At 30.5% G+C, this 19,979-nt stretch overlaps 6 non-coding genes across 6 annotated transcripts; all 6 read left to right on the plus strand.

The window, feature by feature from the left end:
• Positions 1–262: 262 nt before the first annotated feature.
• TRNAG-GCC (transfer RNA glycine (anticodon GCC)) lies at positions 263–333 on the plus strand. Its single transcript has one exon. It is a non-coding gene; the product is annotated as a tRNA-Gly (tRNA).
• A 3,325-nt stretch (positions 334–3,658) lies between these two features.
• TRNAG-GCC (transfer RNA glycine (anticodon GCC)) lies at positions 3,659–3,729 on the plus strand. The gene has a single exon. It is a non-coding gene; the product is annotated as a tRNA-Gly (tRNA).
• A 3,325-nt stretch (positions 3,730–7,054) lies between these two features.
• On the plus strand, positions 7,055–7,125 carry TRNAG-GCC (transfer RNA glycine (anticodon GCC)). The gene has a single exon. It is a non-coding gene; the product is annotated as a tRNA-Gly (tRNA).
• A 3,325-nt stretch (positions 7,126–10,450) lies between these two features.
• TRNAG-GCC (transfer RNA glycine (anticodon GCC)) lies at positions 10,451–10,521 on the plus strand. The gene has a single exon. It is a non-coding gene; the product is annotated as a tRNA-Gly (tRNA).
• Positions 10,522–13,846: 3,325 nt separating this feature from the next.
• On the plus strand, positions 13,847–13,917 carry TRNAG-GCC (transfer RNA glycine (anticodon GCC)). The gene has a single exon. It is a non-coding gene; the product is annotated as a tRNA-Gly (tRNA).
• A 3,325-nt stretch (positions 13,918–17,242) lies between these two features.
• Positions 17,243–17,313, plus strand: TRNAG-GCC (transfer RNA glycine (anticodon GCC)). The gene has a single exon. It is a non-coding gene; the product is annotated as a tRNA-Gly (tRNA).
• Positions 17,314–19,979: the final 2,666 nt, after the last annotated feature.

The following is a 19,979-nucleotide window of genomic DNA, read 5'->3' on the forward strand; positions in this document are numbered from 1 at the left end:
GAGAATGTTACCCGCTTCACAATGTCGAAGACATAAAATACTTGAAAATTAAAAAAATTTTGTATGAATTTGGAATCATTGCGATGGTTTACTAGACGAAAAAAATCGAAGACGAAGTACAGAACTAATTCGAAGTTCGTTGTATAACAAGTTATAAATAGTATGTTCGAAGATGATCAACTTCGCACTCTCGACGTAATAAATATGTTAATTAAAAAACATATTCATTTGAATGATAAAAGTTTCTTAATTGTATATATGGGCATCGGTGGTTCAGTGGTAGAATGCTCGCCTGCCACGCGGGCGGCCCGGGTTCGATTCCCGGCCGATGCATTGAAATTTTGAAGTAGGTTGATTTTGAGAATCTCTAGAGCAGTTTTATCTGTTTAAGTAATGTTTCGACTTTCGAAAGTTATCGCAAGTTAAACACAATCGATTTTTCTCCTGATATGAATGAGAAAATTAAACACATTGTATGATTACCAATCATCAGCAACAAAATTCTAAATGCAAATGTAGCAATTGAAAACTCGCTGTCAATACTAAAATTTGTTTACGCACTACGAAAATTAACGTTACCTACGATTATTAACAAAAGGTGTAGTTTTAAAAGGAAACTTCATCTTAGATTTGTTAATCGAGACATGATTTAAAAAATTGGATGAATTAATTGTTGTTTTGAGTTTGTATGTTAGATTGCCTGTGTTGAAGTTCTCTTTATTATTTGCTTCGTTTCAACTGTTATACTTGCTTTGAAATTCACATCTATCAGGTAAATATACTATCTTATACTACACAATAAACGAGAAGTAAGTAGCGTGTTCATTCCTTTGAGCTTTCCAATATTGCCGGAATTTAAGACTGTATATTTAATGACGAAAAAAGATATATCTACTTGCATTATTGAATTAAAGTTGAATAGGAGTAGTTTATGAACAAGCATAGCGAACCTTTCTATTGAACATGATATAAAATATATAATTTAAAATGCATAAAAAAGAAAATTATGTTGGAAGATTTGAATGAATGCACAAATTAAATTGTAGGGTCTACATTTGAAGTAATTCTTTCGATTCGGCATCTGAAATTGAAAATAAATGATTGTCTCACGTAGACAGCGAACCCGAATTAAAAGAAATTCGGATATAGTATTTCTGTTGATTGCAATGGAAACAATATTCTTGTTTGAGGTAGCGGATACAAAAGAGATTCTTTCTTATGGTTCGATCGTCAAGTAAATTTGCGTCCTATGCGTAAAAAGAAGTGGGAAATTAAGAGCTGGAGAACAATTTACATGAATTTTGTTTAGGACATTCGATTTCAGGTATCGTATCATAAATATTAAACATTGCAAAAAGGAATACTTTCATTCGTATTGGAAACGTGAGTTGAAAAGTTTGTAACAACTGGGAATACAAGGAACGACGGTAATTCTCGTTAATACTAGCACTGAGACACCTTGGTGTTAAAATATTTTAATATATAGTTTTCGTGTTAAAATTAAAAGAATTTGACTGGACTAAATTCAAATAATTAATCATGCTTAATAATATGCAACAATATTTGATTTAACAAACATATTATATTACCCGAAAGAAAGCTACTTTACGAAAATATGTTACTGATTCTTATTAATTCTATATAGAGTGAATGAAGTAAGGGTCCATTAGTTATTTATTATATGCTTTTGAATAAACAGTTTGAAACATTTATTGGATAAACTACTAGTACGTAGTCCGTTTTGTGATTCTTCGCAATAGACAGGTCTCGTACGTAAAGTTAGGAATTTTCGCTGTTAGAACATATATCATTTTGGAATGCAGGAACGAACGACTAGTTAGGTTTAATTAACTTGAACTGCATATTCTGAGAACAAGATTATATTTGAAACAAAATTTTGAGGATATAACCTGCATGAAAATGAAGAGATTATGTACGATTCTGAAAATATTACGCTAGTTTGTTACACGAAAACATCGAAGAGCGAGTATGAAACAATTTTTGTAATTTCATGGTTTAGCAACTTATTACTTATTTGTGTATTCATTATCAACTTTTCATTCACGACAAGAAGCGAAAACAGTCTCTAAATATCAAGCTCAATTAATGTTCTACAGGAACACACGCCACCTAATACTATTAACAAAATGTAGATTTTTAATACCAAACTTCATATTACCTTTGCTATTTGATATATCATTTTAGAAAGTTTATTAATTTACTGATAGTTTTGGCCTGTGTGGTGAATTACATGCGTTGAAATCTTTTTTATTATTTGTTTAGTTTCAACTTCTATATTCATTTTCTAATCCTTATTTTTTTAGGGAAGATACCACCATATACTACACAATGAACGTGAAGTAACTCACGTGTTCATTCGTTTGGGTTTTCAAATAATACCGGAATCTATGATTGTGTTCTGAAAGACGTAAACAATTATTTTTCCTCGTACTATTGATCTAGAGTTGAAGAGAATGGAAATGATCTTTTTCTGAATAAAAAAAGCAAAATCTTTTCTCTGGAGCAAGATATAAAATGTGTCTTTTAAAATATATGAAAGAACAAATTATGGTTGAAAATTTGAACAAATAGTAAAATTATTTTGGTGGGTCTACATTTGAAAATCTTTTCATTGGATATTTGAAGTTGAAACTGTATTTTTGTCTCATGTAGAGAGAAAATTAGAACTAAAGGAAGTCACATTACGTTGGTGGCAATGAGGATAATATCCTTGTTGAAAGTATTGAGAACAAGAGAGATTACTCCTCTCGGCTCAATCCTAAAGTGAATTTACTTCGTATCCGTAAAGAGAAGCATGAAAATAAGAGCTGGCTAACAATCCACTTGAATTTAAGTTGGGACATCATATTTAAATAATTAAGCACTGCAAGGAGGAATACTTTTATTCGTATTGGAAACTTGAGTTGAAAATTAGTAAGAACTGAGAAAATGTGAGCACTGTTAATTTCCGTGAATAGTTGCACTGTAAGAGCCAGTTTGTGAATTTTCTAATATATAATTTTTCGTTTTCAAATTAAAGAATTTGACTGTACCAGACAGAAATAAATAATCATGCCTAAAACTACTGCTACAATATTTGAATTATCAAATATATTATATTAATTGAAAATGTAGCTTCTCTATGAAAAGATGTTACAGATTCTTATTAATTCTATATAGCATGAAATAAGGGTCTAATGGTTAGTTTTTTATGTTTTGGAATAAAGAAAGCTGCAACATTTATTGCATAAACTACAAGAACGTAGTCCATTTTGTCGTATTAGAAAAGTGTAATCTCTAAAACGAACAATCCACTGTTAGAACATCTGAAATTGTAGAATGCAGAGATGAAGGAACATTTACGTGTACTTAACTTGAACTGCATATTGAAGGAACGAGAATGTTACCCGCTTCACAATGTCGAAGACATAAAATACTTGAAAATTAAAAAAAATTTGTATGAATTTGGAATCATTGCGATGGTTTACTAGACGAAAAAAATCGAAGACGAAGTACAGAACTAATTCGAAGTTCGTTGTATAACAAGTTATAAATAGTATGTTCGAAGATGATCAACTTCGCACTCTCGACGTAATAAATATGTTAATTAAAAAACATATTCATTTGAATGATAAAAGTTTCTTAATTGTATATATGGGCATCGGTGGTTCAGTGGTAGAATGCTCGCCTGCCACGCGGGCGGCCCGGGTTCGATTCCCGGCCGATGCATTGAAATTTTGAAGTAGGTTGATTTTGAGAATCTCTAGAGCAGTTTTATCTGTTTAAGTAATGTTTCGACTTTCGAAAGTTATCGCAAGTTAAACACAATCGATTTTTCTCCTGATATGAATGAGAAAATTAAACACATTGTATGATTACCAATCATCAGCAACAAAATTCTAAATGCAAATGTAGCAATTGAAAACTCGCTGTCAATACTAAAATTTGTTTACGCACTACGAAAATTAACGTTACCTACGATTATTAACAAAAGGTGTAGTTTTAAAAGGAAACTTCATCTTAGATTTGTTAATCGAGACATGATTTAAAAAATTGGATGAATTAATTGTTGTTTTGAGTTTGTATGTTAGATTGCCTGTGTTGAAGTTCTCTTTATTATTTGCTTCGTTTCAACTGTTATACTTGCTTTGAAATTCACATCTATCAGGTAAATATACTATCTTATACTACACAATAAACGAGAAGTAAGTAGCGTGTTCATTCCTTTGAGCTTTCCAATATTGCCGGAATTTAAGACTGTATATTTAATGACGAAAAAAGATATATCTACTTGCATTATTGAATTAAAGTTGAATAGGAGTAGTTTATGAACAAGCATAGCGAACCTTTCTATTGAACATGATATAAAATATATAATTTAAAATGCATAAAAAAGAAAATTATGTTGGAAGATTTGAATGAATGCACAAATTAAATTGTAGGGTCTACATTTGAAGTAATTCTTTCGATTCGGCATCTGAAATTGAAAATAAATGATTGTCTCACGTAGACAGCGAACCCGAATTAAAAGAAATTCGGATATAGTATTTCTGTTGATTGCAATGGAAACAATATTCTTGTTTGAGGTAGCGGATACAAAAGAGATTCTTTCTTATGGTTCGATCGTCAAGTAAATTTGCGTCCTATGCGTAAAAAGAAGTGGGAAATTAAGAGCTGGAGAACAATTTACATGAATTTTGTTTAGGACATTCGATTTCAGGTATCGTATCATAAATATTAAACATTGCAAAAAGGAATACTTTCATTCGTATTGGAAACGTGAGTTGAAAAGTTTGTAACAACTGGGAATACAAGGAACGACGGTAATTCTCGTTAATACTAGCACTGAGACACCTTGGTGTTAAAATATTTTAATATATAGTTTTCGTGTTAAAATTAAAAGAATTTGACTGGACTAAATTCAAATAATTAATCATGCTTAATAATATGCAACAATATTTGATTTAACAAACATATTATATTACCCGAAAGAAAGCTACTTTACGAAAATATGTTACTGATTCTTATTAATTCTATATAGAGTGAATGAAGTAAGGGTCCATTAGTTATTTATTATATGCTTTTGAATAAACAGTTTGAAACATTTATTGGATAAACTACTAGTACGTAGTCCGTTTTGTGATTCTTCGCAATAGACAGGTCTCGTACGTAAAGTTAGGAATTTTCGCTGTTAGAACATATATCATTTTGGAATGCAGGAACGAACGACTAGTTAGGTTTAATTAACTTGAACTGCATATTCTGAGAACAAGATTATATTTGAAACAAAATTTTGAGGATATAACCTGCATGAAAATGAAGAGATTATGTACGATTCTGAAAATATTACGCTAGTTTGTTACACGAAAACATCGAAGAGCGAGTATGAAACAATTTTTGTAATTTCATGGTTTAGCAACTTATTACTTATTTGTGTATTCATTATCAACTTTTCATTCACGACAAGAAGCGAAAACAGTCTCTAAATATCAAGCTCAATTAATGTTCTACAGGAACACACGCCACCTAATACTATTAACAAAATGTAGATTTTTAATACCAAACTTCATATTACCTTTGCTATTTGATATATCATTTTAGAAAGTTTATTAATTTACTGATAGTTTTGGCCTGTGTGGTGAATTACATGCGTTGAAATCTTTTTTATTATTTGTTTAGTTTCAACTTCTATATTCATTTTCTAATCCTTATTTTTTTAGGGAAGATACCACCATATACTACACAATGAACGTGAAGTAACTCACGTGTTCATTCGTTTGGGTTTTCAAATAATACCGGAATCTATGATTGTGTTCTGAAAGACGTAAACAATTATTTTTCCTCGTACTATTGATCTAGAGTTGAAGAGAATGGAAATGATCTTTTTCTGAATAAAAAAAGCAAAATCTTTTCTCTGGAGCAAGATATAAAATGTGTCTTTTAAAATATATGAAAGAACAAATTATGGTTGAAAATTTGAACAAATAGTAAAATTATTTTGGTGGGTCTACATTTGAAAATCTTTTCATTGGATATTTGAAGTTGAAACTGTATTTTTGTCTCATGTAGAGAGAAAATTAGAACTAAAGGAAGTCACATTACGTTGGTGGCAATGAGGATAATACCCTTTTTGAAAGTATTGAGAACAAGAGAGATTACTCCTCTCGGCTCAATCCTAAAGTGAATTTACTTCGTATCCGTAAAGAGAAGCATGAAAATAAGAGCTGGCTAACAATCCACTTGAATTTAAGTTGGGACATCATATTTAAATAATTAAGCACTGCAAGGAGGAATACTTTTATTCGTATTGGAAACTTGAGTTGAAAATTAGTAAGAACTGAGAAAATGTGAGCACTGTTAATTTCCGTGAATAGTTGCACTGTAAGAGCCAGTTTGTGAATTTTCTAATATATAATTTTTCGTTTTCAAATTAAAGAATTTGACTGTACCAGACAGAAATAAATAATCATGCCTAAAACTACTGCTACAATATTTGAATTATCAAATATATTATATTAATTGAAAATGTAGCTTCTCTATGAAAAGATGTTACAGATTCTTATTAATTCTATATAGCATGAAATAAGGGTCTAATGGTTAGTTTTTTATGTTTTGGAATAAAGAAAGCTGCAACATTTATTGCATAAACTACAAGAACGTAGTCCATTTTGTCGTATTAGAAAAGTGTAATCTCTAAAACGAACAATCCACTGTTAGAACATCTGAAATTGTAGAATGCAGAGATGAAGGAACATTTACGTGTACTTAACTTGAACTGCATATTGAAGGAACGAGAATGTTACCCGCTTCACAATGTCGAAGACATAAAATACTTGAAAATTAAAAAAATTTTGTATGAATTTGGAATCATTGCGATGGTTTACTAGACGAAAAAAATCGAAGACGAAGTACAGAACTAATTCGAAGTTCGTTGTATAACAAGTTATAAATAGTATGTTCGAAGATGATCAACTTCGCACTCTCGACGTAATAAATATGTTAATTAAAAAACATATTCATTTGAATGATAAAAGTTTCTTAATTGTATATATGGGCATCGGTGGTTCAGTGGTAGAATGCTCGCCTGCCACGCGGGCGGCCCGGGTTCGATTCCCGGCCGATGCATTGAAATTTTGAAGTAGGTTGATTTTGAGAATCTCTAGAGCAGTTTTATCTGTTTAAGTAATGTTTCGACTTTCGAAAGTTATCGCAAGTTAAACACAATCGATTTTTCTCCTGATATGAATGAGAAAATTAAACACATTGTATGATTACCAATCATCAGCAACAAAATTCTAAATGCAAATGTAGCAATTGAAAACTCGCTGTCAATACTAAAATTTGTTTCCGCACTACGAAAATTAACGTTACCTACGATTATTAACAAAAGGTGTAGTTTTAAAAGGAAACTTCATCTTAGATTTGTTAATCGAGACATGATTTAAAAAATTGGATGAATTAATTGTTGTTTTGAGTTTGTATGTTAGATTGCCTGTGTTGAAGTTCTCTTTATTATTTGCTTCGTTTCAACTGTTATACTTGCTTTGAAATTCACATCTATCAGGTAAATATACTATCTTATACTACACAATAAACGAGAAGTAAGTAGCGTGTTTATTCCTTTGAGCTTTCCAATATTGCCGGAATTTAAGACTGTATATTTAATGACGAAAAAAGATATATCTACTTGCATTATTGAATTAAAGTTGAATAGGAGTAGTTTATGAACAAGCATAGCGAACCTTTCTATTGAACATGATATAAAATATATAATTTAAAATGCATAAAAAAGAAAATTATGTTGGAAGATTTGAATGAATGCACAAATTAAATTGTAGGGTCTACATTTGAAGTAATTCTTTCGATTCGGCATCTGAAATTGAAAATAAATGATTGTCTCACGTAGACAGCGAACCCGAATTAAAAGAAATTCGGATATAGTATTTCTGTTGATTGCAATGGAAACAATATTCTTGTTTGAGGTAGCGGATACAAAAGAGATTCTTTCTTATGGTTCGATCGTCAAGTAAATTTGCGTCCTATGCGTAAAAAGAAGTGGGAAATTAAGAGCTGGAGAACAATTTACATGAATTTTGTTTAGGACATTCGATTTCAGGTATCGTATCATAAATATTAAACATTGCAAAAAGGAATACTTTCATTCGTATTGGAAACGTGAGTTGAAAAGTTTGTAACAACTGGGAATACAAGGAACGACGGTAATTCTCGTTAATACTAGCACTGAGACACCTTGGTGTTAAAATATTTTAATATATAGTTTTCGTGTTAAAATTAAAAGAATTTGACTGGACTAAATTCAAATAATTAATCATGCTTAATAATATGCAACAATATTTGATTTAACAAACATATTATATTACCCGAAAGAAAGCTACTTTACGAAAATATGTTACTGATTCTTATTAATTCTATATAGAGTGAATGAAGTAAGGGTCCATTAGTTATTTATTATATGCTTTTGAATAAACAGTTTGAAACATTTATTGGATAAACTACTAGTACGTAGTCCGTTTTGTGATTCTTCGCAATAGACAGGTCTCGTACGTAAAGTTAGGAATTTTCGCTGTTAGAACATATATCATTTTGGAATGCAGGAACGAACGACTAGTTAGGTTTAATTAACTTGAACTGCATATTCTGAGAACAAGATTATATTTGAAACAAAATTTTGAGGATATAACCTGCATGAAAATGAAGAGATTATGTACGATTCTGAAAATATTACGCTAGTTTGTTACACGAAAACATCGAAGAGCGAGTATGAAACAATTTTTGTAATTTCATGGTTTAGCAACTTATTACTTATTTGTGTATTCATTATCAACTTTTCATTCACGACAAGAAGCGAAAACAGTCTCTAAATATCAAGCTCAATTAATGTTCTACAGGAACACACGCCACCTAATACTATTAACAAAATGTAGATTTTTAATACCAAACTTCATATTACCTTTGCTATTTGATATATCATTTTAGAAAGTTTATTAATTTACTGATAGTTTTGGCCTGTGTGGTGAATTACATGCGTTGAAATCTTTTTTATTATTTGTTTAGTTTCAACTTCTATATTCATTTTCTAATCCTTATTTTTTTAGGGAAGATACCACCATATACTACACAATGAACGTGAAGTAACTCACGTGTTCATTCGTTTGGGTTTTCAAATAATACCGGAATCTATGATTGTGTTCTGAAAGACGTAAACAATTATTTTTCCTCGTACTATTGATCTAGAGTTGAAGAGAATGGAAATGATCTTTTTCTGAATAAAAAAAGCAAAATCTTTTCTCTGGAGCAAGATATAAAATGTGTCTTTTAAAATATATGAAAGAACAAATTATGGTTGAAAATTTGAACAAATAGTAAAATTATTTTGGTGGGTCTACATTTGAAAATCTTTTCATTGGATATTTGAAGTTGAAACTGTATTTTTGTCTCATGTAGAGAGAAAATTAGAACTAAAGGAAGTCACATTACGTTGGTGGCAATGAGGATAATATCCTTGTTGAAAGTATTGAGAACAAGAGAGATTACTCCTCTCGGCTCAATCCTAAAGTGAATTTACTTCGTATCCGTAAAGAGAAGCATGAAAATAAGAGCTGGCTAACAATCCACTTGAATTTAAGTTGGGACATCATATTTAAATAATTAAGCACTGCAAGGAGGAATACTTTTATTCGTATTGGAAACTTGAGTTGAAAATTAGTAAGAACTGAGAAAATGTGAGCACTGTTAATTTCCGTGAATAGTTGCACTGTAAGAGCCAGTTTGTGAATTTTCTAATATATAATTTTTCGTTTTCAAATTAAAGAATTTGACTGTACCAGACAGAAATAAATAATCATGCCTAAAACTACTGCTACAATATTTGAATTATCAAATATATTATATTAATTGAAAATGTAGCTTCTCTATGAAAAGATGTTACAGATTCTTATTAATTCTATATAGCATGAAATAAGGGTCTAATGGTTAGTTTTTTATGTTTTGGAATAAAGAAAGCTGCAACATTTATTGCATAAACTACAAGAACGTAGTCCATTTTGTCGTATTAGAAAAGTGTAATCTCTAAAACGAACAATCCACTGTTAGAACATCTGAAATTGTAGAATGCAGAGATGAAGGAACATTTACGTGTACTTAACTTGAACTGCATATTGAAGGAACGAGAATGTTACCCGCTTCACAATGTCGAAGACATAAAATACTTGAAAATTAAAAAAAATTTGTATGAATTTGGAATCATTGCGATGGTTTACTAGACGAAAAAAATCGAAGACGAAGTACAGAACTAATTCGAAGTTCGTTGTATAACAAGTTATAAATAGTATGTTCGAAGATGATCAACTTCGCACTCTCGACGTAATAAATATGTTAATTAAAAAACATATTCATTTGAATGATAAAAGTTTCTTAATTGTATATATGGGCATCGGTGGTTCAGTGGTAGAATGCTCGCCTGCCACGCGGGCGGCCCGGGTTCGATTCCCGGCCGATGCATTGAAATTTTGAAGTAGGTTGATTTTGAGAATCTCTAGAGCAGTTTTATCTGTTTAAGTAATGTTTCGACTTTCGAAAGTTATCGCAAGTTAAACACAATCGATTTTTCTCCTGATATGAATGAGAAAATTAAACACATTGTATGATTACCAATCATCAGCAACAAAATTCTAAATGCAAATGTAGCAATTGAAAACTCGCTGTCAATACTAAAATTTGTTTACGCACTACGAAAATTAACGTTACCTACGATTATTAACAAAAGGTGTAGTTTTAAAAGGAAACTTCATCTTAGATTTGTTAATCGAGACATGATTTAAAAAATTGGATGAATTAATTGTTGTTTTGAGTTTGTATGTTAGATTGCCTGTGTTGAAGTTCTCTTTATTATTTGCTTCGTTTCAACTGTTATACTTGCTTTGAAATTCACATCTATCAGGTAAATATACTATCTTATACTACACAATAAACGAGAAGTAAGTAGCGTGTTCATTCCTTTGAGCTTTCCAATATTGCCGGAATTTAAGACTGTATATTTAATGACGAAAAAAGATATATCTACTTGCATTATTGAATTAAAGTTGAATAGGAGTAGTTTATGAACAAGCATAGCGAACCTTTCTATTGAACATGATATAAAATATATAATTTAAAATGCATAAAAAAGAAAATTATGTTGGAAGATTTGAATGAATGCACAAATTAAATTGTAGGGTCTACATTTGAAGTAATTCTTTCGATTCGGCATCTGAAATTGAAAATAAATGATTGTCTCACGTAGACAGCGAACCCGAATTAAAAGAAATTCGGATATAGTATTTCTGTTGATTGCAATGGAAACAATATTCTTGTTTGAGGTAGCGGATACAAAAGAGATTCTTTCTTATGGTTCGATCGTCAAGTAAATTTGCGTCCTATGCGTAAAAAGAAGTGGGAAATTAAGAGCTGGAGAACAATTTACATGAATTTTGTTTAGGACATTCGATTTCAGGTATCGTATCATAAATATTAAACATTGCAAAAAGGAATACTTTCATTCGTATTGGAAACGTGAGTTGAAAAGTTTGTAACAACTGGGAATACAAGGAACGACGGTAATTCTCGTTAATACTAGCACTGAGACACCTTGGTGTTAAAATATTTTAATATATAGTTTTCGTGTTAAAATTAAAAGAATTTGACTGGACTAAATTCAAATAATTAATCATGCTTAATAATATGCAACAATATTTGATTTAACAAACATATTATATTACCCGAAAGAAAGCTACTTTACGAAAATATGTTACTGATTCTTATTAATTCTATATAGAGTGAATGAAGTAAGGGTCCATTAGTTATTTATTATATGCTTTTGAATAAACAGTTTGAAACATTTATTGGATAAACTACTAGTACGTAGTCCGTTTTGTGATTCTTCGCAATAGACAGGTCTCGTACGTAAAGTTAGGAATTTTCGCTGTTAGAACATATATCATTTTGGAATGCAGGAACGAACGACTAGTTAGGTTTAATTAACTTGAACTGCATATTCTGAGAACAAGATTATATTTGAAACAAAATTTTGAGGATATAACCTGCATGAAAATGAAGAGATTATGTACGATTCTGAAAATATTACGCTAGTTTGTTACACGAAAACATCGAAGAGCGAGTATGAAACAATTTTTGTAATTTCATGGTTTAGCAACTTATTACTTATTTGTGTATTCATTATCAACTTTTCATTCACGACAAGAAGCGAAAACAGTCTCTAAATATCAAGCTCAATTAATGTTCTACAGGAACACACGCCACCTAATACTATTAACAAAATGTAGATTTTTAATACCAAACTTCATATTACCTTTGCTATTTGATATATCATTTTAGAAAGTTTATTAATTTACTGATAGTTTTGGCCTGTGTGGTGAATTACATGCGTTGAAATCTTTTTTATTATTTGTTTAGTTTCAACTTCTATATTCATTTTCTAATCCTTATTTTTTTAGGGAAGATACCACCATATACTACACAATGAACGTGAAGTAACTCACGTGTTCATTCGTTTGGGTTTTCAAATAATACCGGAATCTATGATTGTGTTCTGAAAGACGTAAACAATTATTTTTCCTCGTACTATTGATCTAGAGTTGAAGAGAATGGAAATGATCTTTTTCTGAATAAAAAAAGCAAAATCTTTTCTCTGGAGCAAGATATAAAATGTGTCTTTTAAAATATATGAAAGAACAAATTATGGTTGAAAATTTGAACAAATAGTAAAATTATTTTGGTGGGTCTACATTTGAAAATCTTTTCATTGGATATTTGAAGTTGAAACTGTATTTTTGTCTCATGTAGAGAGAAAATTAGAACTAAAGGAAGTCACATTACGTTGGTGGCAATGAGGATAATACCCTTTTTGAAAGTATTGAGAACAAGAGAGATTACTCCTCTCGGCTCAATCCTAAAGTGAATTTACTTCGTATCCGTAAAGAGAAGCATGAAAATAAGAGCTGGCTAACAATCCACTTGAATTTAAGTTGGGACATCATATTTAAATAATTAAGCACTGCAAGGAGGAATACTTTTATTCGTATTGGAAACTTGAGTTGAAAATTAGTAAGAACTGAGAAAATGTGAGCACTGTTAATTTCCGTGAATAGTTGCACTGTAAGAGCCAGTTTGTGAATTTTCTAATATATAATTTTTCGTTTTCAAATTAAAGAATTTGACTGTACCAGACAGAAATAAATAATCATGCCTAAAACTACTGCTACAATATTTGAATTATCAAATATATTATATTAATTGAAAATGTAGCTTCTCTATGAAAAGATGTTACAGATTCTTATTAATTCTATATAGCATGAAATAAGGGTCTAATGGTTAGTTTTTTATGTTTTGGAATAAAGAAAGCTGCAACATTTATTGCATAAACTACAAGAACGTAGTCCATTTTGTCGTATTAGAAAAGTGTAATCTCTAAAACGAACAATCCACTGTTAGAACATCTGAAATTGTAGAATGCAGAGATGAAGGAACATTTACGTGTACTTAACTTGAACTGCATATTGAAGGAACGAGAATGTTACCCGCTTCACAATGTCGAAGACATAAAATACTTGAAAATTAAAAAAATTTTGTATGAATTTGGAATCATTGCGATGGTTTACTAGACGAAAAAAATCGAAGACGAAGTACAGAACTAATTCGAAGTTCGTTGTATAACAAGTTATAAATAGTATGTTCGAAGATGATCAACTTCGCACTCTCGACGTAATAAATATGTTAATTAAAAAACATATTCATTTGAATGATAAAAGTTTCTTAATTGTATATATGGGCATCGGTGGTTCAGTGGTAGAATGCTCGCCTGCCACGCGGGCGGCCCGGGTTCGATTCCCGGCCGATGCATTGAAATTTTGAAGTAGGTTGATTTTGAGAATCTCTAGAGCAGTTTTATCTGTTTAAGTAATGTTTCGACTTTCGAAAGTTATCGCAAGTTAAACACAATCGATTTTTCTCCTGATATGAATGAGAAAATTAAACACATTGTATGATTACCAATCATCAGCAACAAAATTCTAAATGCAAATGTAGCAATTGAAAACTCGCTGTCAATACTAAAATTTGTTTCCGCACTACGAAAATTAACGTTACCTACGATTATTAACAAAAGGTGTAGTTTTAAAAGGAAACTTCATCTTAGATTTGTTAATCGAGACATGATTTAAAAAATTGGATGAATTAATTGTTGTTTTGAGTTTGTATGTTAGATTGCCTGTGTTGAAGTTCTCTTTATTATTTGCTTCGTTTCAACTGTTATACTTGCTTTGAAATTCACATCTATCAGGTAAATATACTATCTTATACTACACAATAAACGAGAAGTAAGTAGCGTGTTTATTCCTTTGAGCTTTCCAATATTGCCGGAATTTAAGACTGTATATTTAATGACGAAAAAAGATATATCTACTTGCATTATTGAATTAAAGTTGAATAGGAGTAGTTTATGAACAAGCATAGCGAACCTTTCTATTGAACATGATATAAAATATATAATTTAAAATGCATAAAAAAGAAAATTATGTTGGAAGATTTGAATGAATGCACAAATTAAATTGTAGGGTCTACATTTGAAGTAATTCTTTCGATTCGGCATCTGAAATTGAAAATAAATGATTGTCTCACGTAGACAGCGAACCCGAATTAAAAGAAATTCGGATATAGTATTTCTGTTGATTGCAATGGAAACAATATTCTTGTTTGAGGTAGCGGATACAAAAGAGATTCTTTCTTATGGTTCGATCGTCAAGTAAATTTGCGTCCTATGCGTAAAAAGAAGTGGGAAATTAAGAGCTGGAGAACAATTTACATGAATTTTGTTTAGGACATTCGATTTCAGGTATCGTATCATAAATATTAAACATTGCAAAAAGGAATACTTTCATTCGTATTGGAAACGTGAGTTGAAAAGTTTGTAACAACTGGGAATACAAGGAACGACGGTAATTCTCGTTAATACTAGCACTGAGACACCTTGGTGTTAAAATATTTTAATATATAGTTTTCGTGTTAAAATTAAAAGAATTTGACTGGACTAAATTCAAATAATTAATCATGCTTAATAATATGCAACAATATTTGATTTAACAAACATATTATATTACCCGAAAGAAAGCTACTTTACGAAAATATGTTACCGATTCTTATTAATTCTATATAGAGTGAATGAAGTAAGGGTCCATTAGTTATTTATTATATGCTTTTGAATAAACAGTTTGAAACATTTATTGGATAAACTACTAGTACGTAGTCCGTTTTGTGATTCTTCGCAATAGACAGGTCTCGTACGTAAAGTTAGGAATTTTCGCTGTTAGAACATATATCATTTTGGAATGCAGGAACGAACGACTAGTTAGGTTTAATTAACTTGAACTGCATATTCTGAGAACAAGATTATATTTGAAACAAAATTTTGAGGATATAACCTGCATGAAAATGAAGAGATTATGTACGATTCTGAAAATATTACGCTAGTTTGTTACACGAAAACATCGAAGAGCGAGTATGAAACAATTTTTGTAATTTCATGGTTTAGCAACTTATTACTTATTTGTGTATTCATTATCAACTTTTCATTCACGACAAGAAGCGAAAACAGTCTCTAAATATCAAGCTCAATTAATGTTCTACAGGAACACACGCCACCTAATACTATTAACAAAATGTAGATTTTTAATACCAAACTTCATATTACCTTTGCTATTTGATATATCATTTTAGAAAGTTTATTAATTTACTGATAGTTTTGGCCTGTGTGGTGAATTACATGCGTTGAAATCTTTTTTATTATTTGTTTAGTTTCAACTTCTATATTCATTTTCTAATCCTTATTTTTTTAGGGAAGATACCACCATATACTACACAATGAACGTGAAGTAACTCACGTGTTCATTCGTTTGGGTTTTCAAATAATACCGGAATCTATGATTGTGTTCTGAAAGACGTAAACAATTATTTTTCCTCGTACTATTGATCTAGAGTTGAAGAGAATGGAAATGATCTTTTTCTGAATAAAAAAAGCAAAATCTTTTCTCTGGAGCAAGATATAAAATGTGTCTTTTAAAATATATGAAAGAACAAATTATGGTTGAAAATTTGAACAAATAGTAAAATTATTTTGGTGGGTCTACATTTGAAAATCTTTTCATTGGATATTTGAAGTTGAAACTGTATTTTTGTCTCATGTAGAGAGAAAATTAGAACTAAAGGAAGTCACATTACGTTGGTGGCAATGAGGATAATATCCTTGTTGAAAGTATTGAGAACAAGAGAGATTACTCCTCTCGGCTCAATCCTAAAGTGAATTTACTTCGTATCCGTAAAGAGAAGCATGAAAATAAGAGCTGGCTAACAATCCACTTGAATTTAAGTTGGGACATCATATTTAAATAATTAAGCACTGCAAGGAGGAATACTTTTATTCGTATTGGAAACTTGAGTTGAAAATTAGTAAGAACTGAGAAAATGTGAGCACTGTTAATTTCCGTGAATAGTTGCACTGTAAGAGCCAGTTTGTGAATTTTCTAATATATAATTTTTCGTTTTCAAATTAAAGAATTTGACTGTACCAGACAGAAATAAATAATCATGCCTAAAACTACTGCTACAATATTTGAATTATCAAATATATTATATTAATTGAAAATGTAGCTTCTCTATGAAAAGATGTTACAGATTCTTATTAATTCTATATAGCATGAAATAAGGGTCTAATGGTTAGTTTTTTATGTTTTGGAATAAAGAAAGCTGCAACATTTATTGCATAAACTACAAGAACGTAGTCCATTTTGTCGTATTAGAAAAGTGTAATCTCTAAAACGAACAATCCACTGTTAGAACATCTGAAATTGTAGAATGCAGAGATGAAGGAACATTTACGTGTACTTAACTTGAACTGCATATTGAAGGAACGAGAATGTTACCCGCTTCACAATGTCGAAGACATAAAATACTTGAAAATTAAAAAAAATTTGTATGAATTTGGAATCATTGCGATGGTTTACTAGACGAAAAAAATCGAAGACGAAGTACAGAACTAATTCGAAGTTCGTTGTATAACAAGTTATAAATAGTATGTTCGAAAATGATCAACTTCGCACTCTCGACGTAATAAATATGTTAATTAAAAAACATATTCATTTGAATGATAAAAGTTTCTTAATTGTATATATGGGCATCGGTGGTTCAGTGGTAGAATGCTCGCCTGCCACGCGGGCGGCCCGGGTTCGATTCCCGGCCGATGCATTGAAATTTTGAAGTAGGTTGATTTTGAGAATCTCTAGAGCAGTTTTATCTGTTTAAGTAATGTTTCGACTTTCGAAAGTTATCCTAAGTTAAACACAATCGATTTTTCTCCTGATATGAATGAGAAAATTAAACACATTGTATGATTACCAATCATCAGCAACAAAATTCTAAATGCAAATGTAGCAATTGAAAACTCGCTGTCAATACTAAAATTTGTTTACGCACTACGAAAATTAACGTTACCTACGATTATTAACAAAAGGTGTAGTTTTAAAAGGAAACTTCATCTTAGATTTGTTAATCGAGACATGATTTAAAAAATTGGATGAATTAATTGTTGTTTTGAGTTTGTATGTTAGATTGCCTGTGTTGAAGTTCTCTTTATTATTTGCTTCGTTTCAACTGTTATACTTGCTTTGAAATTCACATCTATCAGGCAAATATACTATCTTATACTACACAATAAACGAGAAGTAAGTAGCGTGTTTATTCCTTTGAGCTTTCCAATATTGCCGGAATTTAAGACTGTATATTTAATGACGAAAAAAGATATATCTACTTGCATTATTGAATTAAAGTTGAATAGGAGTAGTTTATGAACAAGCATAGCGAACCTTTCTATTGAACATGATATAAAATATATAATTTAAAATGCATAAAAAAGAAAATTATGTTGGAAGATTTGAATGAATGCACAAATTAAATTGTAGGGTCTACATTTGAAGTAATTCTTTCGATTCGGCATCTGAAATTGAAAATAAATGATTGTCTCACGTAGACAGCGAACCCGAATTAAAAGAAATTCGGATATAGTATTTCTGTTGATTGCAATGGAAACAATATTCTTGTTTGAGGTAGCGGATACAAAAGAGATTCTTTCTTATGGTTCGATCGTCAAGTAAATTTGCGTCCTATGCGTAAAAAGAAGTGGGAAATTAAGAGCTGGAGAACAATTTACATGAATTTTGTTTAGGACATTCGATTTCAGGTATCGTATCATAAATATTAAACATTGCAAAAAGGAATACTTTCATTCGTATTGGAAACGTGAGTTGAAAAGTTTGTAACAACTGGGAAAACAAGGAATGACGGTAATTCTCGTTAATACTAGCACTGAGACACCTTGGTGTTAAAATATTTTAATATATAGTTTTCGTGTTAAAATTAAAAGAATTTGACTGGACTAAATTCAAATAATTAATCATGCTTAATAATATGCAACAATATTTGATTTAACAAACATATTATATTACCCGAAAGAAAGCTACTTTACGAAAATATGTTACCGATTCTTATTAATTCTATATAGAGTGAATGAAGTAAGGGTCCATTAGTTATTTATTATATGCTTTTGAATAAACAGTTTGAAACATTTATTGGATAAACTACTAGTACGTAGTCCGTTTTGTGATTCTTCGCAATAGACAGGTCTCGTACGTAAAGTTAGGAATTTTCGCTGTTAGAACATATATCATTTTGGAATGCAGGAACGAACGACTAGTTAGGTTTAATTAACTTGAACTGCATATTCTGAGAACAAGATTATATTTGAAACAAAATTTTGAGGATATAACCTGCATGAAAATGAAGAGATTATGTACGATTCTGAAAATATTACGCTAGTTTGTTACACGAAAACATCGAAGAGCGAGTATGAAACAATTTTTGTAATTTCATGGTTTAGCAACTTATTACTTATTTGTGTATTCATTATCAACTTTTCATTCACGACAAGAAGCGAAAACAGTCTCTAAATATCAAGCTCAATTAATGTTCTACAGGAACACACGCCACCTAATACTATTAACAAAATGTAGATTTTTAATACCAAACTTCATATTACCTTTGCTATTTGATATATCATTTTAGAAAGTTTATTAATTTACTGATAGTTTTGGCCTGTGTGGTGAATTACATGCGTTGAAATCTTTTTTATTATTTGTTTAGTTTCAACTTCTATATTCATTTTCTAATCCTTATTTTTTTAGGGAAGATACCACCATATACTACACAATGAACGTGAAGTAACTCACGTGTTCATTCGTTTGGGTTTTCAAATAATACCGGAATCTATGATTGTGTTCTGAAAGACGTAAACAATTATTTTTCCTCGTACTATTGATCTAGAGTTGAAGAGAATGGAAATGATCTTTTTCTGAATAAAAAAAGCAAAATCTTTTCTCTGGAGCAAGATATAAAATGTGTCTTTTAAAATATATGAAAGAACAAATTATGGTTGAAAATTTGAACAAATAGTAAAATTATTTTGGTGGGTCTACATTTGAAAATCTTTTCATTGGATATTTGAAGTTGAAACTGTATTTTTGTCTCATGTAGAGAGAAAATTAGAACTAAAGGAAGTCACATTACGTTGGTGGCAATGAGGATAATATCCTTGTTGAAAGTATTGAGAACAAGAGAGATTACTCCTCTCGGCTCAATCCTAAAGTGAATTTACTTCGTATCCGTAAAGAGAAGCATGAAAATAAGAGCTGGCTAACAATCCACTTGAATTTAAGTTGGGACATCATATTTAAATAATTAAGCACTGCAAGGAGGAATACTTTTATTCGTATTGGAAACTTGAGTTGAAAATTAGTAAGAACTGAGAAAATGTGAGCACTGTTAATTTCCGTGAATAGTTGCACTGTAAGAGCCAGTTT

This window comes from Thermobia domestica, unplaced genomic scaffold, assembly GCF_964235325.1.
Source record: "Thermobia domestica unplaced genomic scaffold, izTheDome1.hap1.1 HAP1_SCAFFOLD_151, whole genome shotgun sequence".
Lineage (NCBI taxonomy): Eukaryota > Metazoa > Arthropoda > Insecta > Zygentoma > Lepismatidae > Thermobia > Thermobia domestica.